The 25,738-nt window shown below is 46.6% G+C and overlaps 1 long non-coding RNA gene across 2 annotated transcripts in view; it reads left to right on the top strand.

Moving 5' to 3' along the window:
• Positions 1-13,113, top strand: part of LOC129635926 (uncharacterized) — a 23,776-nt gene extending 10,663 nt beyond the window's left edge. Inside the window, exon 3 of one of the 2 annotated variants that reach the window (XR_008706542.1) lies at positions 12,775-13,113. This is a non-coding gene — a long non-coding RNA (uncharacterized LOC129635926). Of the gene's footprint in view, positions 1-44; positions 1,679-12,774 lie in introns of those variants that run through there. The other variant, XR_008706543.1, reaches the window with a different exon arrangement.
• Positions 13,114-25,738: the final 12,625 nt, after the last annotated feature.

The raw sequence follows: 25,738 nt of genomic DNA on the forward strand, positions 1-25,738 counted from the left end.
CCAACTTCTCCAGAGTACTCAGCTTTCTTCGCATCTCCCTCCAGACTCCTCTGAAGTCCAGCCCGACACTCCCCAAGCTCGTCCTTGAAAACCTCCAGGGAGCGGTGATTAGGCAAAGAGCCCTCTGCCATTCCCACTGGTTGGTTCCCCTGCCCGTGAAACTGCAGGGGCCAGCAGGAAGATGGGACAACAGCGTGTGCCCCCAGCATTCAGAGCTTGACTGAACTGGGGCAGTGGAGAGACTCCGACATCCAGGATCCACCTGCCTCCAGCCTGCACCCCTGCAGACGGCCCTGAGAAAAAGGGGGCACCCTCCCGCAGGGAGGAGAGGCTGCCCAGATCACACCCTCCTGTGGTGGCAGGAGAGGTGGAGCTTGGATCTGTGTGGCTGCGGAGCCTGGCGCTTTCCCACACCACCTGGGGACGTGTTCAGGGCGGCCATCCTGCGTGGAGTGAGCCACGTGGAAGGGGGTTGGGGGAGGCCCGGACAGGTTCGATTTTAAAGCCAATGCTTCCTTCATTCAGCAGAGAGCTGGAATCGATGTAGCTGGTAGCTGTGTATTCCCCAGCCATGTCTTGGCCAGAGAATGAGATAGTAGAGAAACTCTTTGGTTGATCTCTGTCTTTGGGGTCTAGAAGTTTATGCCTATATATACATATGTGCTGTGCTTAGTCGCTCAGTTGTGTCCAGCTCTTCGCGACCCCATGGACTGCAGCCCGCCAGGCTCCTGTGTCCATGGGATTCTCCAGGCAAGAAGAGTGCAGTGGGTTGCCACGCCCTCCTCTGCGGATCTTCCCAACCCAGGGATCAAACCCAGATCTCCTGCATTGCAGGTGGATTCTTTACCATCTGAGACACACACACACACACACACATGCTGCTGCTGCTGCTAAGTCACTTCAGTCGTGTCCAACTCTGTGTGACCCCATAGACGGCAGCCCACCAGGCTCCCTTGTCCCTGGGGTTCTCCAGGCAGGAACACTGGAGTGGGTTGCCATTTCCTTTTCCAATGCATGAAAGTGAAAAGTGAAAGTGAAGTCGCTCAGTCGTGTCCAACTCTTAGCGACCCCATGGACTGCAGCCTGCCAGGCTCCTCCATCCATGGGAGTTTCCAGGCAAGAACACTGGAGTGGGTTGCCATTGCCTTCTCCAAACACACACACACACACACACAAAACTTAGATGTGAAATCAGTGTAGGCCATCTATGATTTTGGCATAAACCAAAACCTATTTTTGGAATGAAAAGACCTAACCATGACCCTAAATGGACCTTCACATACTCACTCCATCCCAGGAACATCTTTTTTCCATTATTACCCCACATGTAAAAATTCGTGGCAAGTGCAGTTGTACTGTATGGAACAAATGTAGAAGCCTTTCCTGGTCAGGAGTACTTGGTTGGTTCATTGAGAAAGTCCATCAAATCACAGACTTTTAAAAAAGTGAATGTTTTCATTTAGCTTAAAGAAGAGGTGCATATATTCACATCAATCTTATGATGTAAGCCCATTGTCTTTTCTTTGCACAGGCTCCATTGATTAGAGCTCTTCATCACTTGTGTTGTATAAGTCACATCCTTAATGCATAGATGATGATGGCTAGTTTTGGTTTCTTTAAAATGCAGAGACATTGCAAACATAATAAAAGCATATCACTGACTCGATGGACGTGAGTCTCAGTGAACTCCGGGAGTTGGTGATGGACAGGGAGGCCTGGCGTGCTGCGATTCATGGGGTTGCAAAGAGTTGGACACGACTGAGCGACTGATCTGATCTGATCTGATACTAAATATTAATAAATTTCCCCTAAACTTTCCTAGCAATCTTATCCATATCTGATTTGATCAAAAATGTTTTAGCAACTACTTGTTTTTACCAGGTCTCTTAAAGTTTTTACGTTTGTTGTCTTTTTCATGTATTCATTTGTTTGGAGGACGCTCCCTGGTGATGGAGTCCCATTAGGGTTTGGCACGCTCCTTTGTTTGTAGATTTAGTCAATATTTAATCAGCTGCATGGCTACACCAGCAGGTACTTGGGATCACCCTTGCTGCCCCACCTGACTGCTCTCAGCCAGTCCCGGCTCCTGCATCACCCCCCCTCACAGCCTTTCCTCTAATGGAAGCTGGGCCATCGAATTCCATCTCTGCACCTGCTTCTCAGCAGACCCCCAGCTGATGCGGTGCACGCTGCATTTATTGTGGGAAAAAGAAATGACTGTAGTAGAAAAATGCGTAATAACTGAAAGAAAAAAACGTCAATGACGCTTTCAGGACATCTCTTTAAATTGAATCTACATTAAACACAATCTACGTGGGCACTTCCAGTGGTGAGAACTATTCAGGAAGAGATGCCTGGAATCTGCAGTGTTCTGAATGGTGACAAAGGTACACTTCTCTAGTGGGCGCTGTTTGTTAAGCCAGGAAACTAGACGTGTGTGTTTACTAAACGCGTTTCTATTCATATAGACATATAACCTCACTACGGGAAATTAGAAAAGAGAGGAATGAAAAAAGAATCTTGCCTACTAACTAAACCATCGTTGCTTTGGTGAAGAGTGAGCTCATGAATTTTAGAAAAGTTTTACAAGGATGGAAGCACGTAGGATTGTTAATTAACAGTCTAGTCACCAGACTGTTCGGTTAACTAGAACCCAAGCCAGGAGCTTCTTGAGTCCCAGCTGGTCAGATAACTGCAGAGGCTAGTGCAGGGCATGGCCAGCCCTGCTCTGTGGGGGCCACCTGTGGGCCAGGTGGCGCTAGTGGTAAAGAACCCGATGCCAGTGCAGGAGACGTAAGAGACTTGGGTGTGATCCCTGGGTCGGGAAGTTCCCCGACAGGAGGGCATGGCAACCCGCTCCAGTATTCTTGCCTGGAGAATCCCACGGACAGAGGAGCCTGGCGGACTACAGTCCATGTCCCCGACTAGGACACGACTGAAGCCACTTAGCATATGCTGTGGGCCTGGCTTCCAGGTCTGTCCTCGGTAGCCTGGAAAGGGCAGGTGGGGCGGAAGGTGGCCCAGGGAAATGAAGCAGGTGTCCTTTTTCATCTGCATTTCTCAGGCTGATTGCATGGGCTGCAGGGCTGTTCCACCCAGGTCTAAGATAATAGCTTCGTAATCTCACAGGAATCTAGCCCAGAGCCACCCACGACAGGTCTATACTCTGTGCTACAGTTGAATCCGGAACTGGTGTGCAAAAGTCATGAATTTTGCAGTTTGGACAGGTGTTAAGTAATTACTTGGAGAACCTCCTGCTTTCTAGGAGTTCTGGAAGGCAGCTAAGGGCATTCCCCATGCTTTGGGGCACTCCTGGGGCTTCCCCAGTGGCTCAGTTGATAAAGAATCCACCTGCAATGCAGGAGATTCTGGTCCGATCCCTGGGTTAGGAAGATCCCCTGGAGAAGGGAGCGGCTACCAACTCCAGTGTTCTGGCCTGGAGAGTTCCATGGACTGTATAGTCTATGGGGTCACAAAAAGTCGGACATCACTGAGTGACTTTCACTTTTTGGGCTTCAATGGCACCCCACTCCAGTACTCTTGCCTGGAAAATCCCATGGATGGAGGAGCCTGGTGGGCTGCAGTCCATGGGGTCGCTAAGAGTCAGACACAACTGAGCGACTTCACTTTCACTTTTCACTTTCATGCATTGGAGAAGGAAATGGCAACCCACTCCAGTGTTCTTGCCTTGAGAATCCCAGGGATGCGGTTGCCTGGTGGGCTGCCATCTATGGGGTCGCACAGAGTCGGACACGACTGAAGCGACTTAGCAGCAGCAGCAGCAGTGGCAATACTGCCTCCTAGAGGTTGTTTAGGAACTTGTGAGTGGTGTGTGTGTGTGTGTGTGTGTGTGTGTGTGTGTTTGTGAGAGAGAGTGAGAGGGATTGTTGTCACAACTAATGAAGACACCGGAACCTAACCCTGTTTACATATAAACACAATTGGTCTCTTAGGACTTTACAACAATTCTGTGTAAATTCAGGAAAGGTTCTACTTACATTTGGGTGGAATTTTGCTGAGAGTTACTAACCAGTACAGCACAGTTCATGGTATTTGAGTCACTGGCGCTTACTCTGTGGCTGTCACATTCGGGTAAGTATGTCTGCTGCTGCTGCTAAGTCGCCTCAGTCATGTCCGACTCTGTGTGACCCCATAGACGGCAGCCCACCAGGCTCCCCTGTCCCTGGGATTCTCCAGGCAAGAACACTGGAGTGGGTTGCCATTTCCTTCACCAATGCATGAAAATGAAAAATAAAAGTGAAGTCACTCAGTCGTGTCCGACTCTTTGCGACCCCATGGACTGCAGCCCACCAGGCTCCCCCGTCCCTGGGATTCTCCAGGCAAGAGTACTGGAGTATACAGGCACAAACATCGAACTACTTCCCTCTGTCTTCTAGCTGTGACTGTATCATTTACATATTTGATATATGTTAATTTATTTTAATGACTTTGCTTTTATTTATTCTTCATGAAAGAGCCGACCCATTGGAAAAGAACCTGATGCTGGGAAAGATTGAGGGCAGGAGGAGAAGGGGACGACAGAGGATGAGATGGTTGGGTGGCATTACCAACTCGATGGACATGAGTTTGGGTGAACTCCAGGAGATGGTGAAGGACAGGGAAGCCTGGCGTGCTGTGATTTATGGGGTCGCAAAGAGTCAGACACGACTGAGCAACTGAACTGAACTGAAGCAAAGAGGGAAACTTTCTCAGAGGAACCGATGTTTGAGCTGAGATGTTTACTAATGTATAAATTGATTAAGATTGATTGTTAATAACATCTTATGGCTACTTACAGATGAGATTCTACATACATCCAAGCCTATGACAGCCTCTAAGTCCCACAGTATCCTGTGGGATCTGCTTCCTGACTTCAGTCACATATAAAATATTAGGGACAAAGAAACTTGGCGTGTGCAGTCCAGGGGGTCCCAAAGAGTCAAGCACCACTGAGTGACTGAATCTTCATATTACTGTTAGGACATTAGAGTGATTAAAATATTATCTGTGTAGGTAAGTTGTATCTGAACATTTGATTTTGTTTTGGGGGGATTTATACACTATTTGTAAGCAAAAGGGGACTTGAGGTCTGATCGAGTTGAGAAATGCTGTTCAAACTGAACTTGCAGCCCCCGGCAATTAAGTCGTGGGGGAGTCACTTGGAACTGGCTTGTTCTTGGGGCTCTCCCTGCTGTGGGTTCTGCCCTGGCACTCGTTGGAGACCACTCTGGGGCTGGCCCTCCGCGGGTGTAACACAGAGCCCCCACTGAAACCCACCATTCTCCGTGTTGGTCTGGGGCTCACCCAGCCTCTTGAAGCAGGACACACAAGGTGATGCTTGTTGGATGCTGGAAAGGTAGTTTATGGATTCAAGCTCACACAGTTCTGAGGTCCAGCATTAGGGAAGGTGGTTTTATTGGGGAAGCTGCCTCTGAAGATCCTATTCCAGTCTTGAATCCCGCCTAGGATAGCAACGTCTCTTCACCCAAGCAGATGGAAAAATGGAGACTGAACATATTCTCCTTGATTCCAAAAGCAAAAAAAAAAAAAAAAAAAAAGAAAAAGGAAAAATTCATTAAGTTGAGGTCATTGGCAAAGTTTTCCTCACAGACAGAATGTTACTTGATAAGAAGTTGTCCCCTGAATAAGCACTTTTGAAGCATGCTCAAGAGCCTTCAGAAAAGCAATGGATACTTGGTTTAGGGACTTCCTTGGTGGTCCAGTGGTTAAGACTTTGCCTTCCAATGCAGGGGGCGGGGGCGGGTTCGATTCCTGCTGTAGGACTGCTAAGTCGCTTCAGTTGTGTCCAACTCTGTGCAACCCCATAGACTGGACTATGCAGCCCACCAGGCTCTCCAGTCCCTGGGATTCTCCAGGCAAGAACACTGGAGTGGGTTGCCATTTCCTTCTCCAATACATGAAAGTGAAAAGTGAAAGTGAAGTCGCTCAGTCGTGTCAACTCTTAGCGACCCCATGGACTGCAGCGCACCAGGCTCCTCCGTCCATGGGATTTTCCAGGCAAGAGCACTGGAGTGGGGTGCCATTGCCTAGGATCCCACATGCCTAGCGGCCAAAAGACCAAAACATAAAAAAAACCCAGAAGCAATGTTGTAACAAATTCAATAAGGACATTAAAAATGGCCCACATCAAAAAATCTTAAAAAAGAGAAATATTTGGTTTAACTGCAAAAGACATGAACAATGACTCTGTGGGGCCTCCAGGGGGCTTGGTGCTTAAGTGAAACGGACTGTATCTCCAGCCTGCTTGTCGCTGCCTCCTGCCAGGACCGCTGCCGCCATCTGGCAAACTTTCCAGCAGGAATGTAGGTTTGTCCCCCGTGAAAGCAGCCCAGAAGGAGCAGCTTGGTGGGAAGTGACTCAGGCCAGCTGCCCAGAGGCTCCCTGTGCGATTCAATTGCTCCATCTGCTGAGTCAACTAGGAAATGCAAAAAGCGCTCAAGGGAAGGGGGATAACGGAAGGAAGGAAAACACAGCTGGACGTGCTAACAGTGATGGTCCATACCGAGTTGTTCATCACATGCGTGAGACAGAGAACCCACACACAGAAGACACTGTGAATCCCATGCGTGAGACAGAGAACCCACACAGGGAAGACACTGTGAATCCCATGCGTGAGACAGAGAACCCACACAGGGAAGACACTGTGAATCCCATGCGTGAGACAGAGAACCCACACACAGAAGACACTGTGAATCCCATGCGTGAGACAGAGAACCCACACACGGAAGACACTGTGAATCATATGCGTGAGACAGAGAACCCACACACGGAAGACACTGTGATACCCGTTTTGCAGGTGAGGAAACTGAGACTCGGAGAGTTTGAATTCTTGGCTTAAAATCACACAGCTGTGGAGCGGTGCTCTTGCCTTTTTGAGGTCTTCCACTGAGTAAAGTAGGGGGGCGAATGTTGCTGGACCGGATGTGTGGGATTTTCTCCAGAGGCTTCTTTGCCTTAGATATCTTTCCTGCAAGCACTTCTGCCTCAGACTTGTTGTGCAAGGAATTGACTGTAAGGCAGTTTTTCCCTGAAAGATAGAATAACTAGCTGACTGTTTTCAACTGATTGAAATGCGTTAGCTTTTCTTCCAGTTATCGACATTAAAAAAAAAAAACCAAAAACGACAGAATTGATGCCTGACAGATGATGACGGTTTGCGCCAAGAGTTGCTTTCTTATTTTGAAACTCTCTACACGGGAGGTGTAAGAAGCAAGAGGCCTAGAAGACACAGAGCTGAACCCACGTGTCCCACAGAACTTTGGAACATCTCTTGAGGGACATGAGACAACGTGCCAAGAACAATCAACAATGTACAGGCTTTCCCAATGTAGTATAAAGCTCAGCTACCAACACCCAGCCTAGTGTTTTAAAAGTACTTATGGACTGGATATATTCACAGTTTATACAGTTTTTTCCCTCCCTACTGATGGATATTTGGTTTGCTTTCAGGTTTGGGTTTTTTTCCTGTTATAAACAATGCTGCTCTGAAATTCCTTGTACACACCTCTTAGTGCACTCGTGTAGGGTCTTGAGGGTAGATACTAGCACATCAGATTGCCAGGTGGTAGGGAGTGTATATCAGACGTACTAATACAGCCAAGAAAATGGCAACCCACTCCAGTGTTCTTGCCTGGAGAATCCCAGGGACAGAGGAGCCTGGTGGGCTGCCAGCTATGGGGTCGCACAGAGTCGGATACGACTGAAGCGACTTAGCAGCAGCAGCAGCAGCAGCCCTTCCAAAATGGATATTACTGCCTTTCCCATTATCTTTGCCAACTCTTGTTATAATCATTTTTAAACTTTGGCATTCTTTTGGGTGAGATTATCTCAATTTTTAAAAACATTTGCATTTCTTGGATTTTTAGTGAATCTGAGCTTCTCATGTTTATCCATCATCCTGCCCTGAATTTCTCATTATGACTTATTTTCTATAAAAGCGTTTGTCTTCTTTTTTGTTGTTGTATATGAATCTTTTCATTTAAATAAAAGTATTACATTTTGATGTTGTCAAATTTACATTTTTTCCTTTATGCTTTAAAATTTTTTAAGGGTTGATTAAAAACTTTTCACATATACTAAGGGCATTCATATAGGTTCTTATGTACATTAAAAAAAATCCTATGAGGTTTTGGTATTTATATTTAATCTAATTGGATTTAACTTGTGCTTGTGATGTCCATCTAGTCAAGGCTATGGTTTTTCCAGTGCTCATGTATGGATGTGAGAGTTGGACTGTGAAGAAAGCTAAGCACCGAGGAATTGATGCTTTTGAACTGTGGTGTTGGGGAAGACTCTTGGGAGTCCCTTGGACTGCAAGGAGATCCAACCAGTCCATTCTGAAGGAGATCAGCCCTGGGATTTCTTTGGAAGGAATGATGCTAAAGCTGAAACTCCAGTACTTTGGCCACCTCATGTGAAGAGTTGACTCATTGGAAAAGACCCTGATGCTGGGAGGGATTGGGGGCAGGAGGAGAAGGGGATGACAGAGGATGAGATGGCTGGATGGCATCACTGACTCGATGCACATGAGTTTGGGTGAACTCTGGGAGTTGGTGATGGACAGGGAGGCCTGGCATGCTGCGATTCATGGGGTCGCAAAGAGTTGGACACGACTGAGCGACTGAATGGAACTGAACTGAACAACTGTGATGTGAAGGCCCAGGCTTAGTTTTCCAAATGGAAAGCTTACATTCTAGCATGTATTGATGATCTAGTCAATGATTCGAAGTGCCAATTTTATTATGTAATAAATTTTGATATATATACATAAGTCCGTCTCTGATACTTAGTTTATCTTTGATTTATTTTCTATTTATTCCCTTATTAATATAAAAATACTTGCCTTTTTAGTTATGCTGGCTTTATGATATGTTTTAGTATTTCATTGGGCAAACCTTTCTCTTTTGTTTTGTTTTCAAATCGGCATGGCTCGTTTTGTGCTTTTACTTTTCTTTTAAAATTTTGGGATGAGCTTGTCATAGAAAATCCTGTTGGGATGTTGTTTGGGATTGTTCTGAATGTCTATATTAATTTTGGGGAAATAGAAAACTTTACAATCCTGGGTCCTTCTATCCAAGAGCATGGTATTTACCGCCATTTGTCCAGTTTGTTTTTAAACATTTGTTAGGAAAGTTTTATCGTTTCTATGAAAAGATCACATACCTTTCCTGTTAGGTTTATTTCTGGATCTTTTACAGTGTATGTTGCCATGATGAACTGAACCTTTTAAAAATGATGTTCTAATTGTTTCTGCCTGGCACTCAGCAAAGCCACTGATGTCTGTATTTTGATCTTGTATCTGCTCACTTCCCTGAAACCCCTGGTTAGTCTTGTTTGTTATGATTTCTTAAAAAATAGATTATATATTCTGCCAATAATGAGAGTTTTTTCTAGTCGTTCCTGTATCTGTGTCTTTGGATCTCCTGGTTTTCTTCAGTTTTACTATGGTGTATATGTGGGTGGGTTTTCCATTTAACTGCATTAAAAAAATTTTTTTTTTGGCTTCCTGAATCTGAGAAATGCTGTCTTCAGCAATTCAGGAAAACTTCCAGCCATTTTCTCTTTGGTTATTGCCTTGTCATTTTCTTTCTAATACTTCCATCTAGAATTCTGATCAGCTCATTTTAGTCATGTTGCCCCATACGTCTTTTCCTTCACATTTTCATTTTTTTTTCTTTGTCTGTAGTCTGCATAATTTCTTCAGATCTCTCTTCTAGTTAATCAGTTCTCCTATATCTCACCTTTGGTTTAGACGATTCATTTTATTCTTTAAAATAATGGTTATATTTTTCAATTATAGAACTTTTGTGGTTCTTCCCCAAACTTCCCTGATCGTATTTGATGATCTCATGTTCCTCTTCATAATTTCAAGGCCTTTTTCCTAAAATCACATCTTGCATCTAAGGTTTCCATATCTGTGATCCTCATGGCTCTCTTTCAGCACTTTATTGTTTCCATCAACCCTCACTCTTGTTCCCTTATGTGTGTTTAATGATTTTTGACCAGGGTTTCATATTTCTTGGAAAGTTACCTGTGGGATTTTTCTTTGAGAATGGAGTTAAGACTACGTTCAGTCTGGAGGGATCTCTGTTTGCCTGGAAACACTGTCCACCTGGGCTCTGTTTTGGCTACACCCAGTGGCGTGCAGGATCTGAGCTCCCACCCAGGTATGGAACCCATACCCCCTGCGTTGAGAACGCAGAGACTTAACCACTGGAAGTCCGCACTTGGGGCCATTTTAAACACAATTTTCATCTCAGAGTATTTCTCCTCACAGTGGTAGTCTGAAATCAGGCTTGTGCTGCCTGCATCGTGACTGGTTCCTCTGCGGGTGTTTTCTCCCCCTTCATTCACCTGCTGAGCGAGTCACACTGTGTCCAGCCTTTGGGTGGGGGCCCCTGATCCAGTCACCGTCCCCCACCCCCATTCCCTGGGATTGGTCTGCTCCAGCTGCCAGAACTAATACCATGGACCTGGAGTGGGTAGCCTTTCCCTTCTCCAGGGGATCTTCCCAACCCAGGGATCGAACCTGGGTCTCCCGCATTGCAGGTGGATTCTTTACCAGCTGAGCCACCAGGGAAGCCCAGCACCACAGACCGGGTGGCTTAAATGGCAGCAGTTTAGTCTCTCGTAATTCTGGAGGCCAGAGGACTGAAATGAAGGCCCCCCAGGATTGACTCTTTCCAAAGGCTGCAATGGAGAAACTACCCCACCCTCCTTCCCGAACTTCTGGGGACTCGCTGGCAGTCTTCGGCCTCCTTGGCTTGTAGGCACATCACCCTGGCCTCTGCCTCCGCTCATCGTGCGGCGCTCTCCCTGCGCGCCTGTGTCCAGGTTCCCTTCTCCTTTTTCGTGACACCAGTCATATTGGAGTAGGGCTCACCCGAGGGACCCCATTTTAAAACTTAATGACACAACATTGTGGATTAACTATACTACAATAAAAAATAAAAGATAAATATTCATTAAAAAAGAACAGAAATCTTCCCAACATTAGCATTAAACACTTAATAAAGTTAAAAAAAAAATACCCTAATTACATCTGCAGTGACCCTGTGTCTGAAAAGGTTACATTCTGGTATACCAGGGGTTAGGACTGCAATGTACGAACTTTGCAGGGGGACACAAAACGAAAATCTCCCTCTTTTGCTCCAGACTTTACTTCCAGTGCACATGTGCATGGCCCAAGAAAACGGACTTTCCAGGTGACTGGGGACTAGCAGATACCCCAGGTAAATGCCAACCCAAATTCCCACTTGCCTCTCTGGATTTGTCATTTTTGACTTCCAAATAATTCTTAGTTTCCCACCAGGTCAAGGCATTTAAAAACTTTTTTTTTTTTTTTTTTTTTTTACATTTTTATCCATCATCTTAAGGTTCACAAAAGGAGTATTTTGTCACAATATCTGCTCCAAAATATTCCTAGAAGTAGGAATTCCTTTTGGTGTAAAATGAATTCAGAAGTTCTACATGACTTCCTCTTGGAAAGAAGTAACATTTTCAAATGATTGGCTTAATGTAATCAACATTTTTGAATACATCTCCCAATAACTCCTCATCCTAAAATAGCTCAAGATAGGAAAGACATTAAAACTAAACAAAATATAATTCTGGCAGGAATTCTATGTTTAGAAAAAGGAAAATATTTAGCGTGGGGTCTCTTCTGCCTGAACTGGTAGAATGCTGATATAAATTTGGAACTATTCAAGTTAGTTTTCTTTGCTCTGACACATTTTCTGAAAGTTTGAAGTCATCCTTCACTAACTTTTTATCCCATTAGCGAACTTCACTGCTCCAGAATAAAGACCATGTAACCACACTTCAGATCCGACTATGACCAGAAACTTAAGTAGTTTGGTACTTATAAAGTCTTGTTGCATGTGCTAATTTTCCAAGTGGTGTATATTCTAGAGAAGATTTGTGCTTGTTCCTGCCAGCACATAGTTTCACAGTAACTCTGTTTTTTTGTTTGTTTTTTTTTAATTGATTTCATTTCCACCCACCTCTTTCTTAATAGCATAGCTAAACCTCAGCTTCGTTCTACAAACCTTTCCTCCCAAGGTTAAGGCTTCGCCTTCACCAGGATTGCCTTGGTCCCTGGGGACATGTCTCTGCACAGATTCCTTGAAAGGACCCTTTTCCTCCCACTCTCATCGCTTGTAAAAATGGGATGCATTCTGAAGGACTTTTTTTCGCTTGTCATTCAGCCCTCTCTTTTTCAGTTCTGCGTTGGTGAAGAGTACTTTGACACATGTTCATTATTTTTGCCTGGTTACACTTCCTTTGGTTAAAGAGAAGACCAATATGGAAATAAGACACCTATGCATTATTTCTATTTCTAGTCGACAGGAGGGATTCTGAAAACCTGGCTCATAGAACTTGTTAGAAATGCAAATTTTTTGGCCCTTCCCCGGACATACTGAATCACAAGCTCTGGGTGTGGGGTCAGTCTGCTGGTCTGGTTTAACAAGCCCTCGGTGAATCTGATCCCCACTCAAGTCTAACAGTCACAAGGCTAACATCTCCCTCTCCTACCTGTTTTCTCCTCCTGGGTGGGCTTGCAGTTCCTCTCTCGGTGCTGACAAGTGTTGGAGCCTCTTACGTACACGGGGAGGGGAAGGCAGGTTCCCTAAGAGCAAGTGGGCAAACACATAAGTTGTAGCATCTAACCACTTCCCTTCTAAGATTAGAGCCCATTTTTCTTAAAGACTTTTTCCTTTCTTTTTCTTTTTTCTATTTGACTGCACCACACAGCATGTGGTATTTTCATTTCCTGACCAGGGATCAAACCCACAACTGCTGCATTGGAAGCTCCGAGTCGTAACTGCTGGACCGCCAGGAAAGTCCCTAAGATTAGAGCCTTGGAATGGGAAGAAAAGCAAGAATGAGAGCAAGCAGCCATTCAAAGCTGCCCAGTGCCACGGCCAGAGAAAGTCAGATAACTCCGATCCTTTCAGAATCCATCTCACCCATCCTGGGGTGAGGTGCTGGAGGGCTGTTGTCAATGAGCACAGTTTTGGAGGGTCTTCTAATTGGGTGTTTTCACTAATGTTCACTGGCAGAGAATTTGTCTGTTGAGGGTTTTTAATTGTCTCAGACTGTTTGACCGCATTATTACAAAAAAACTAATAAATGTCAGTAATTCCAGTGGTTATAGGAGATGGCAGTTCATTTTTCCCTGGCATACAAGTCCAGAGTTGGGGTGCCAAGGTTTAGCCTAATGGCTCCATGATCACCAGGGACCCTGGCTCCATTTTCTTTCTACTTTACCCTCCTTTATAGTACAATCCATGTACGAATGTGGGAGTTCACCATAAAGAAGACTGAGCACTGAAGAACTGATGCTTCCGAACTGAGGTGCTGGAGAAGACTCTTGAGAGTCCCTTGGACTGCAAGGAGATCCAACCAGTCAATCCTAAAGGAGATCAGTCCTGACTATTCACTGGAAGGACCGATGCTGAAGCTCCAATACTTTGGCCACTTGATGCAAAGAGCCGACTCATTGGAAAAGACTATGATGCAGGGAGGGATTGAGGGCAGGAGGAGAAGGGGGCGACAGAGGATGGGATGGTTGGATGGCACCACTGAATCAATGGACATGAGTTTGAACAGACTCTGGCATGTAGTGAAGGGCAGGGAAGCTTGGTGAGCTGCAGTCCATGGGATTGCAAAGAGTTGGACATGATTTAGTGACCAAAGAACAACAATAGTCCAATTCATGGTGTAAGCATGGCTGCTTAACTTCTCAACATTACATCTCAGCCAGCAAGAAATCCCAGCCAGCAAGAAAGAGGAAAAGAGAATGTATTCTTCCTTTAAGGACATATTCTGGAAGTTAAACATAAAATTCTGCTCACATTCTTTGACTGGTACCTTGTCACACAACATCTCTAGTTGCCAGGGAGGCTGGGAAATGTAGTCTTGATTTTGTATGATCACAAGTCCCAGCTAAAACCCAGTTTTGTTACTAAGGGAGAAGGTTAAGGACAGCAGTCTCTGCCTCACAGGTCTAATTTTAAGGGCTGCAGGTCACACCTACATCACTCCTGGCTTCCCGGGTCTATCCCAGAGTCTCTTACCTGAGTTTTTTGGGCCAGTTCCGCCAACAGACCTATCTCTCTGTCTTTCTCACTGCTAACTAGATTCACCAACTGCAAGAAATCACATGGGTCTTTTCAGGTGGTGAAGAGGTTCAAAATTGGCTTCCTAATTCTTTACATTAAACCATGCAACTCACTCTGGAGACTTCTCTGAGGTTGCAAGAGTCATTTTCTGATTCTCTGGGAGAGAGTACACTGTCATGGCTCTGTCAACATGGAAGCGAAGCAGTCTTTGCTGGGTCACAGATGTGGTCATGAATATGGCATGGGTTCCAGCCACCATCAGGGGCATTCTAGGAAATTGGTCCTGAGCTGCTCAAAAGCTCCCATCTTTGGGCTTTTAAGTCCCTAAACAACTCTTGATGTTGAGGCCTTGTGGACGTCCACGTGGATTAGCAGCATCACTCTGTCCCCAAGCCTGTCCATCATTAAACACCATGAAGGTATATTCTAACCACTATTAAAGCAGTTGCCCTGGACCACTGGGGTTCCTGGTGGCTCAGAGAGTAAAGAATCCACCTGCAATGTGGGAGACCTTGGTCGATCCCTGGGTTGGGAAGATCCCCTGGGGAGGGCATGGCAACCCACTGCATTATTCTTGCCTGGAGTAGCCCCATGGACAGAGGAGCCTGGCGGACTACAGTCCATGGGGTTGCCAAGAGTCAAACACGATTGAGCCACTAAGCACAGCACATCACTAGACCATTATGTCTCATACATATTACATATGGGTTCTAGACACTGCTTAACTGTTGTTCAGTCGCTAAGTCCTGTATGACTCTTTGCGACTTCATGGACTTCCCTGTCCTTCACCATCTCCTGGAGTTTGCCCAAACTCATGTCCATTGAGTCAGTGATGCCACCCAACCATCTCATTCTCTGTCGTACCCTTCTCCTCCTGCCTTCAATCTTTCCCAGCATCAAGGTCTTTTCCAATGAGTCAGCTCTTCACATCAGGTGGCCACAATATTGGAGCTTCAGCTTCAACATCAGTCCTTCCGGTGAATATTCAGGACTGATCTCCTTTAGGATGGACTGGTTGGATCTCTTTGCAGTCCAAGGGACTCTTGAGAGTCTTCTCCAGCACCACAGTTTGAAAGCATCAGTTCTTGGTTGCTCAGCCTTCTTTAGGTCTGACTCCCCCTGGTGGCTCAGAACAGTAAAGAATCTGTACATGACGACTGGAAAACCAGGGATTATATATGCGTCCACCTCTGTGGTAACAGTGGGGTCTACCATACTCCAGCTATATCAAGTGTGTTCTCCAGAGGAAAGACAGACATTACTACCGGAAAGAGGAAGAATGGCTGGGTTCCTATAAATAGCAGAGATGTTTCCACCATGGCAGGTGCTGTATTTATTTTACAGAAAACCAAAGTTTCTATTTAATTTAGAATTAGAATTTGCTAAGTTGGCCAATGGGACTTGGGAAAAAAGAAAAATCCTTAGCCTCTTTCCCTATGAGACTCAGAATCCCGCTCTACCCTTGTCTCTCGTTTGAGACCAAAGGGAGTAGAGAAAAGCTGAGACAAACCCGTGGGGCCTGGAGGTGCGGAAAGAGGCCTGAAGCAAATTCCCTGTAAAGATTTCTAGCTTGCTGGGGCTTGAAATTCTTTTCACTGGGGACTGAACCTAGTCCTGGCCTTTTTGCCTCTTGCCATGGGAATGAAATGGGTCAGGAAATGCTCGTGACAAATCCCCAAATAAACAGATGAGTCCACTGGAAGTGTTTAGAGGAAAAACCTTGCCCAGTAGTGTCTGCCTCTTCCACAGACACTGAACCCATTATGCAAGGAAGAAAAAAGAAAAACAGAATAAAAACCACAGAGATGGGATTTCATTTCACCCAGAGCGTATGCCTCTGACTTTTCCAGGACAGATGCGACTCTGTAAAGTGAAGACCTTCTAGAAACGAGGCTCGGAGCGTCCCCTCAAACGACAGGCTGACTCCCAGGTGGCCACTGGACTGTGATCTTTGTCTTAAGCCAGACGATTCGTCCATTCGACGTTGTTATTCAGTCGCTCAGTCTCGTCTCACTCTGTGACCCTGTGGACTGCAGCACGCCAGGCTTCCTGTCCTCCACTCTACTTCCGTTGGACAACCAGCAAATGATATTTTTAAGCCACTGAATCTTCATGCGGGTTTGAAAGACTTTTCATTATAGACAGTTTTAGTTTTGAACATACGAAAGTAGACGGACTATTACAATGAACACCAGTGTACCCGCCACTCAGCTTTCACAATTATGAACTCATGGACGAACTTCCTTTTTTTTTTAATATGTATTTATTTGTGCACTGGGTCTTAATAGCTACATGTGAGATCTTTAGTTAAAGCATGTGGGATCTAGTTCCCCAACCAGGGATTGAACCTGGGCCCCTTGCACTGGGAGGGCAGAGTCTTAGTCATTGGACCACCAGAGAAATTCCTGGACAATCTTCTTTAATCTATATTTTTTCTACCCCATGAGATTATTTACAGACATATAATAGACATCGTAATATTTTTAAGTATTTTTTTAAAAAAGATTTAAAAAATCATGAAACACATATTAAATATTTTAACAGTGTTACTGACTGACCTCCACAAATCCACAAGTTAGAATTAGATAAACCTGGCCAGAAAATAATTGTTTTCCTTCCCATCCCACCATCACCCTTCCCCCAGAATCAGTCAATCTCAATTAAGAATAATTACAGAGAGATGTATGTGGACATCCTCAATGTCAACAGCATAATCTCAACTACGGGCCTGAGATCCAAGAATCATGAATCTTTGCAGGCCAGTCCACACTAGCATGAGTTTCTCCCGCCCGTTTTGAAATCAAATGACCTCAGCGTTGGGTTTGCCATGCATGTCTTCCATCCTTTGCTCCCGTTGGCGTTCAAAAGAGGTCCCTGCTGTGTCTGGATTTCCCCACATGCATCCCCCAGCAACGTGAGCTGTGAAATACCAGGGTGGTTACAGCAAAGACTTCTCTCTTCTGCAAACAGAGCCCGGAGTTCTGATGGATGGTGCTGACGGCAGTGGGATGCTGTATCTCATGAAGATAAAGGAGCATGTCTATTTTTTTCAGATCCACAGTTTCTTAGGCACTTGCTTTAGATGGTGATTGGACCCATGCAGACTTAAAAGACAGGCGATTCCTGTGCATAACTGTGATATCTGAATAGATCCCCAAGGAAGTAACTATAAAGTGAACTTGAAAGTACTAATTAAAAAATGCATCACATCTGTAACGGGTTTATTGAAAAGTCTAAGTTTATTAGGGATACAAAATGTTTTTAAAACTTCTGTTTAATCTCCCCTGCCCCTTTTTTGGTTGTGGCTCTTTTCACAAAATCATGACCAAATTCTAACTCTCTAGTCACCTTTGGGATCTAAGACCAAAGTCTGTTCATTTAAAACACTTTAAACTTGGGGTAAAGGACAGGGGGAAGGGATGATTAGAGAGTTTGGACAGACGTTTAAACACTGTTGTATTTACAACGGATAATGAACAAGGACCCACTGTAGAGCACAGGGAGCTCTGCTCCCTGTCACACGGCAGCCTGGATGGGAGGGGAGTTTGGGAGAGAATGGACACACGTTTATGTGTGGCCGAGTCCATTTGGTGTCCACCTGAAATTATCACAACATTGTTAGTCGGCTATTCTCCAATATAAAATAAAGAGTTAAAAAAAATTCAAGTCAACATTTATTCCCGTAAGGTGATCTGATGACCGAATTACAGGATTATAACCAATTAAAAAAAAACCCTTTAAACTTGAACTTGACCTCAAGCTTGGCTCTTCCCTGCTCCCCACCGCCAGCAGAGGCCAGGGCTGTGGGCCTGTCCATTTGGAAGGGAGCAGGGGTCTATTCTGAGATGCTTCCACCCCCTTCTTTGCTAATTCACGCTCCTGGAGGGTGGGAGCCAGGCAGGACGTGTGAGGCGGTCGCTGGTCACTGTTGGGGTCAAAGCAGGGAGGGGCCCTGGGCTGGGCTCCCTCCGGTCTTCTTACCTCCTTGCTCTTTCACATGCAAGCCAGAACCCCTTGCACACAGCCTGGGGAGGGGGCATCCCTGTCTTCCCAGGGATGAGAAACCAGGTGCCTTCAGGCTCCGAGGGAGAGGCTACTTGTGCCAGGCCTCCGACTTCACCAAAGCAGGTGAGTCCTCCCTGTGTGTGTTACCACATCCTCTTTCTTCAGGGCACCCATGCCCAAGCACCCCTCTCTTTTTCTGCTTGGTGGTTGGAGGTATAGAAGAGAGAGGTCTGAGCTGTGACCATCCTGGTATTTCACAGCTAATGTCCGGGGGAGATGTGTTCAAGTTGTTTCAGTCGTGTCTGACTCTTTGCAACCCCATGGACTCTAGCCCGCCAGGCTCCTCTGCCCATGGGATTCTCCAGGGAAGAACACTGGAGTGGGTTGCCATGCCCTCTTCCAGGGGATCTTCCCCACCCAGGGATTGAACCCATGTCTCCTGTGGCTCCTGCCTTGCAGGCAGATTCTTTACCGCCGAGCCACTGGGGAAGCCCCAGTGTCTGGGGGATGCCTGTGAGGAAATCCAGAGATTTCTTCTGAATGCCAGGGGGAAGTAAAAATTGGAAGACATGTGTGGCAAACCCAGCGCTGAGGTCATTTGGTTTCGGAGTGGGAGGGAGAGACACACACAGGTGCGGATTTGCCTGCAATGATTCACAGATCTCAGCCCGTAATTGAGATAATGAAGAGGAAAGCAAACACGGCTCCTTGCCTCCAAGAGCATCTTATCAGGGATGCCTGTGCTGGGCTTTGCTTGAGTGTCAAGAACCACACAGGCTGGTAAGCTCAGCAGTTCAGCACACAGCCAGCTGGAGAGCAAGCTGCCCTCGAACCTTCCCAGAGGCACCGCGTTGCTCTGGGTCCTCCTCTCGGAGCAGCGTCTCACTTGAAGTTAGGGATGGGAAACGCCCCGCCCCGACCCCCAGGGGTAGGGACTAACTCGGCCCCAAGAACACCGTCTTCTTTCCCAGCCGGTCTCCATCTCCCTCTGCCAGCCCTCCTGTCTTGAGTGAGGGCTGGTGGGGAGCACCATCCTGCATAGGAGCTGCAAGTCCGGTGGGGAAGGTGGGTGCCACCTGTTTGAAGGTGCTCACTTTACATTGTGGGTGTTCCTAGTGGATTTTTACCTCAGCTCTGGCTTAAGGCACACTTTTGCTTCAATAGGAAAATTCTACGTCCTGAGCAGGCTTTTGCAGCTTGCTCAACCCAAGTGTAGACACACCCTTAGTGCAGAAGAGGCTGCAGAAAGAGACGCAGCCTTTGTGACAGGCTCTGTCTGGTTGGCCAGTGTTGTCTCGGGGTGTTGCCTAGAACGAAGCATCTACTTTTGAACTGTAAAATGAAAGATCCCTGAGAAAATTTTTGCACAAAAATTTAAAAGGTGATGGGGCTTCAGTATATGTCCTCAGAGGCCTGTGATTCCATTCACAAGCCCATGAAGACGGGGGCCAGAGCTGGCCTTGATTTTTATCACACATCCAGTGCTCACACAGCACATGTCACAGAGCGGTCAGTCAATGCATCCTTTGCTGAATAGTTGAGTGAATGGAAGTAATTGGGGGCCACTTGTTTGTATCCTTAGCAACTGGCTGCTCCCTGCAAACATTTTCTGAACTGTTAATGTGCGTGCATCAAACTCTTCTAGGTTCCCCAGAAGTGATGAAGATGTTAATGCCTGTCTTCCAGCAGTTTATGATGAAGGGTAGGAGGCAGATTGGAACAACTACCATCACTGCTTCCAGCTTCCATCTGGGAGAAAGAAAGGAGGCGGTCTCTGAAGGCAGCAAGAGTGGGAGGTGGAGAAGCCCCTGGCACAACTCTGACCCAGACACAGCCCTGATCCGAATTGTTGCCAGTGAGGCTGAACTCATTAGTTCACATTCCCCTAATACGACATGGGCAGGGGCGGTGGCACCCATCTAGCAATGGGAGCATCTCAGAAGCCTCCCAGTTCCCGCTGATGGTGGTGAGAGAATATTCACTGAACTAGAGGAGAGGTGCTTTGAGATGACAGAGCCAATGGGTCGCTGTCTTGGATTCTCTTATAATCTACCTTCCTTTCCTCACACTAGCCCTGCCGGAATTTAGCTTTGAAATTAGTTCTGTTTTTCCTTCCTGATTATAGATCACAAACTCCCTCCAAATTGCTTTCTCTTTGGGTCTCAATTACTTTGTCTACAAAGGCCTGTCTAGTCAAGGCTATGGTTTTTCCAGTGGTCATGTATGGATGTGAGAGTTGGACTGTGAAGAAAGCTGAGCGCTGGAGAATTGATGCTTTTGAACTGTGGTGTTGGAGAAGACTCTTGGGAGTCCCTTTGACTATAAGGAGATCAGTCCATCCTAAAGCAGATCAGTCCTGGGTGTTCATTGGAAGGACTGATGTTGAAGCTGAAACTCAAATACTTTGGCCACCTGATGCAAAGAGCTGACTCATTTGAAAAGACCCTGATGCTGGGAAAGATTGAGGGCAGGAGGAGAAGGGGACGACAGAGGATGAGATGAGTGGATGGCATCACCGACTCGATAGACATGGGTTTGGGTGGAGCCCGGGAGCTGGTGATGGACGGGGAGGCCTGGCGAGCTGTGGTTTGTGGAGTTGCAGAGTCGGACACGACTGAGTGACTGAACTGAACTGAACTGAACTTGGGTCTCAACATAGAGTCAGATGACTAAGTTTTCCGTGTACCTGCTGGCTAGTGGATGAACCAGCTTTTGAGAGCAGTAACTGGAGCGGATGGCCCCTAAGAGGGGAAGTTAGTGGTGAGGATTTCAGACCTGGGCAGACTCACGGCGAGGGGTGGGGGTGGGGACACCTGGTATTTTGGGGTGTCGGTTGCAGATTCCCTATCCTTCAGAGGGCAGTCCTTCACTCCTCTGAGGCCCCTCCATGCACCCAGGATCCCTACCAGCACCCCCTAGCCCCAAGGGATCCCAAGGCAACTCTCCCGTGAGGACAGATCCCTGGTCTCACTGGGGACCTCGGGAATCAAGCGCAAGGCGGGAGAGAGACTGATCTGTCTGAGGAAAGGATGCCCACATGAGTGCTGGGGGGAACGCGGCCACAGCCTTGCAGTCCCATCTGACCACGGACAGGCCGCCGAGTAGAACTTCAAGTCCAGTAATCAGGCCCCTGGAGGAAGACTCGGGTGCAGTGAATGGAGTGAGAAGATGCTGGCTCTGAGAAGGTGCTGCCCTGCACCAGCTGCGGATTTGATCCTCGGTGGAAGGATGCCCTGTGAGCTGGGAGAGCCCGTCCCCTGGGGCTGCTTTCGCTTATTTGGAACACCCAAATCACATCCTGTCGGTTTAAAGGCTCTCACCCCACGCCGCGTGAATATTTATACGCTCAGTGTGTGTCAAGCTGGCTGGTGGCAAGGACCGCAGCAGCCAACAGCACGTAGAATGAGCCCGGAACGAAACGCGTACTTGGCGGCTGACCTTGGAAGGCGCCTCCGAGGGATCTCGGATATGTTTTCCAGCTGTTACTTCCTTTCTGAACGATCTGAGCCTAATTCAATTTGTGGCACCTTTCTCCTCTCCAGAATTTTTTTCCAAAGGCAAATCACCCGAACGTGGCTCTCTACAATCTGTATAGAAGGTCTTGGCTGAGACTTTTAACTGAATTGTAAATGAATGATCCTGTTGGTACAGAAAAGAAGTATTCTGCATGACACGGGCTTTCAATCACATGGCATGATGGTAGATGAGCGAGACGCTGTGTGTTATCTCTAGGATTCTGGGGGAGGAAGGTCAACGGCCATCTCCGAGCCAACTCAGGGCTGATCCAGGATATTACTGTGTTTGTGGGTGGAGGGGGGAGGCAAAGCAGAAAGCGCCCCAAACGCCCATAGGTTACAGCTAAAGAAAAAAAGAGAAAACCCAACAAAACTTGACTTTGGAAACAGTTCCACTCTCACATATCATAAAAACTATTTATACAACAAAACAGAACTCCATAGATACAACTTTCCTTCTGGCTTAATCATTCCTCCACCCAGCTTCCACTCCCAGTGTGGCTGGCAGGTCAGAGACAGAAGGGGATAAGAAGCCACAGAAGAGAGACTGGAGAAGTTAGAATTCAAAACCCAAGCTGTCATGCCGCCAGAGACGGCCAAGAATCTCGAGCCCCTGACTCGCCGGGGTGGGGACGCTGGTGAAGACGGTGCCCCGCGGGCGGCAGGAGGCGGCACCGGCTGACTGACCGGCTGCCGGGACCTCCTCTGTGTCCCGTCTCTGGGAGCCAGGCCTCCCCAATATCAGCAACCTGCACAAAGCTGGCATTCGCCATCCTCCCACGTCCCCAGCGGGGTCTCCATTCTCCCTCTAGACACTTCTTTCCCCTTTTGCTGGCTTTCAACTTGATTCCTCATCGAATGCTAATGGTGAGATAAGTTTTATTTGAAGGTGTCTTCGGATGTGCCATTTCCCAAGGAAATCATATTTTCTTGATCAAGTAGTAGGCACAAGGGATTGCGTAATTGGAATATAATAGCCATATGTGCATCCCTGACTCCTGTCAGAATCCTAAATTAATCGCATCCTCTCCTGATCCTATCTACAGCCCAGCGTAACACTCCTGCACGTCAGGTGGGTCCCTCCTGCTCAGTGTGGCCACAGAGCAGCGGTGGTGACCCTGCCTGGAGCTTGTGAGAACGCAAGTCTAAGACCGTGCCCTGCCCACAGCTGCGGAACCAGAATCCTCACTGTCGTAGAGCACCCCCCACCCCTGCTCTGTGATTCTGATTCAGGGACACAATAAAGTGTGAGAAGCTGGTGGCCTAAGCAAGTGGTTTTCTAACTGTGGGTGGCCACTCCTTCTAAGTCATAAAATCAGTTTAGTGTTTGTGAGGATTTTGTCTTTTAAAAAATGCAGTCATACAGAGAACACATGACTGCATCGTTACATAGTGAGGGTTCAGTTCAGTTCAGTTCAGTCGCTCAGTCGTGTCCGACTCTTTGCAACCCCATGAATTGCAGCACGCCAGGCCTCCTTGTCCATCACCAACTCCGAGTCCACTGAGACTCACGTCCATCGAGTCAGTGACGCCATCCAGCCATCTCATCCTCTGTCGTCCCTTCTCCTCCTGCCCCCAATCCCTTCCAGCATCAGAGTCTTTCCCAATGAGTCAACTCTTCGCATGAGGTGGCCAAAGTACTGGAGTTTCAGCTTTAGCATCATTCCTTCCAAAGAACACCCAGGGCTGATTTCCTTTAGGATGGACTGGTTGGATCTCTTTGCAGTCCAAGGGACTCTCAAGAGTCTTCTCCAACACCAAGGGTAAATCTTATGAAATCTGTTTCAGTTATTACAAGTGTTGGATTAGTGTGTAGAATGTGTGTGTTTTTCCACTGAGTCAACGTCAAAAATGTTTGAAAGCTGCTGATCTTAATGATCTGGTTGGCTGTTTACTCAAGGCTTTATCCTTTCCTTAAGTTCAGCCATCAGACACACACCCAAAGCTCAGGAAATTAACCCCCTGCAGAGACAGGTGAGTGAAAACATGCTTTCTTCTGCTCCCTTTCTCCATGAGGTTTCCTAAGAAATGGTTTTGTATGTTGGTCAGTGACTAATAATCATTTGATATATTCCTATTAGAAAAAAAAAAAGCCTTCCCTGAAGGATAACATGTTTCCTTCTATTAGAGAATGTGTTATTTAATGTATTGTATTTCTCTTTGAGTCTTGATTCCCGGTTATCTTTGCGCCATACCCAATACCATGTAATAGTAACTGTAAGGGTTTTGTACTTCTTTCATTTCCTTGAGAATATATGTTGGTAGTCTGTGTACATTTGCTGGTCACCTTGTATCAGAAGGTCAGAAAAGTCAATTCCATATACATTAGGAAATTACATGGTGGAAGCAAGTGGGTGACCTTGGCCTTCTGTATCATGGAGGCCCATTCTCTGAAGTCATGTTTGAGTCCAACGTGCGGGGAGAATGTGGGCTGATTGGCTGAGCTGTATGTATCCTATAGGATGAATATGATGGTAAATTAACGTGCTTTGAAATATACCCGTTACAAATGTTTCAGCTGTGTGACCTTGGGCAAGTTATTTACCTCTCAGTGTATGACTACATTAAAGATGGTAAAAGTATCTGCCGTATAGGGTTTGGGGAAGACTAAATGCGTAATTCTGTCAAATTCACTATAAAACATTGATCAGAATCCTACTGTGTCCTGGGCATGAGAGCAGATGCTGGCAACACAGCAGAGAAAAACAGAAAGCTCCTTCCCCCGAGTCTCTAGTCTAACGAGGAAGCAGACACCAGACAAGCAGCAACTGCTCACAGAGGGAGACAGTCAGGAAACAAGGAACTTCCTTCAACAGTTCCCAGTGGGTTTCCCTGCTTCCGCCCTTGCCCCTTCAAGACCTTCCTCAGGGCCATAAGGAAACGTGCAGTCCTAACAGAGGCCCTGGAGGCTCTCCGTGGGCCCCAGCCGCCTCCCAGGGCATCTCCTACGGGTTTACTCTGTCCTGGCCACACCGAGCTCGCGCCAGTGTTTGAGCACACTTAGCAGGTCTCCTCAAGGTGCATCTCTGCGGGTTGTTCCCGGCCGGCATCGCTGTGGCTCTCTTCTCCACGAAAGCCTCTGCTCACAACCCGTTTGTTGGACGGTCTTCCCAGAAGGGGATACCTAAGATACACACTCCCACCCTCCACTGCTATACTCCTCTGCTGCTGCTGCTGCTGCTAAGTCGCTTCAGTCGTGTTCGACTCTGTGCGACCCCATAGATGGCAGCCCACCAGGCTCCCCCGTCCCTGGGATTCTCCAGGCAAGAATACTGGAATGGGTTGCCATACTCCTCTACCCTACTTGATTGCCCCCATAGCTCTTTTTAATGCCTTATACATACTGTGATGGCCTATGCCATGTGTCAGCTTGGCCAGGCCTAGTATTTGGTACCAGCATCTAGATATGTGAGCAGACATAATTCTAGATATTTCTGGGAAGGCACTTTTTAAAGATGAGATGAGCATTTAAATCAGATTTTGTGTAAAGCTTCTGTAATGTGGATGGGCCTCATTGACTCAAAGACCTTAACAGAAAAACACTGACCCTGAAGAAGGAATTCTGCCAGGATCTATCTTTGGAATCAAACTGCAATATCTGCTCTTCCCTGGGTCTCCATGATGCCAGCCTACCCTACAGTTTTAAGATTTGCCAGCTTCTACAAACACTACGAGGCAATTCATTAAATCTCTGTGTGTGTACATATATACACACATCTATATTTACCTACCCATCCACCCACATGTATGCATCTTGTTGGCTGTTTCCCTGCAGAACCGTAAAACATATCTGTCTGTCTTCCTAGACCAAAAGGCAGCCTCTGTGACATCAGGTCTTTGTGCCATCCCTGTTCTATCTTTGGCCCTCAGTAAACTTGTTTTGTTTTGCATGAAGGGAGCCAGTTAAGAATTTCAGATTGGGGGAAAAAAAAAAAAAGCTGTTAAAGGAAATAAGCAGGGTGACAGGGGTCAATGGGTAGGGAGAACAATTTCTTCTTGTACTGGGTTGAATAGGGTCCCCCTCAAAATTCACGTCCACCTAGAACCTCTCGATGTGACCTTATGTGGAAATTG

Source organism: Bubalus kerabau, chromosome 21, assembly GCF_029407905.1.
Source record: "Bubalus kerabau isolate K-KA32 ecotype Philippines breed swamp buffalo chromosome 21, PCC_UOA_SB_1v2, whole genome shotgun sequence".
NCBI lineage: Eukaryota > Metazoa > Chordata > Mammalia > Artiodactyla > Bovidae > Bubalus > Bubalus kerabau.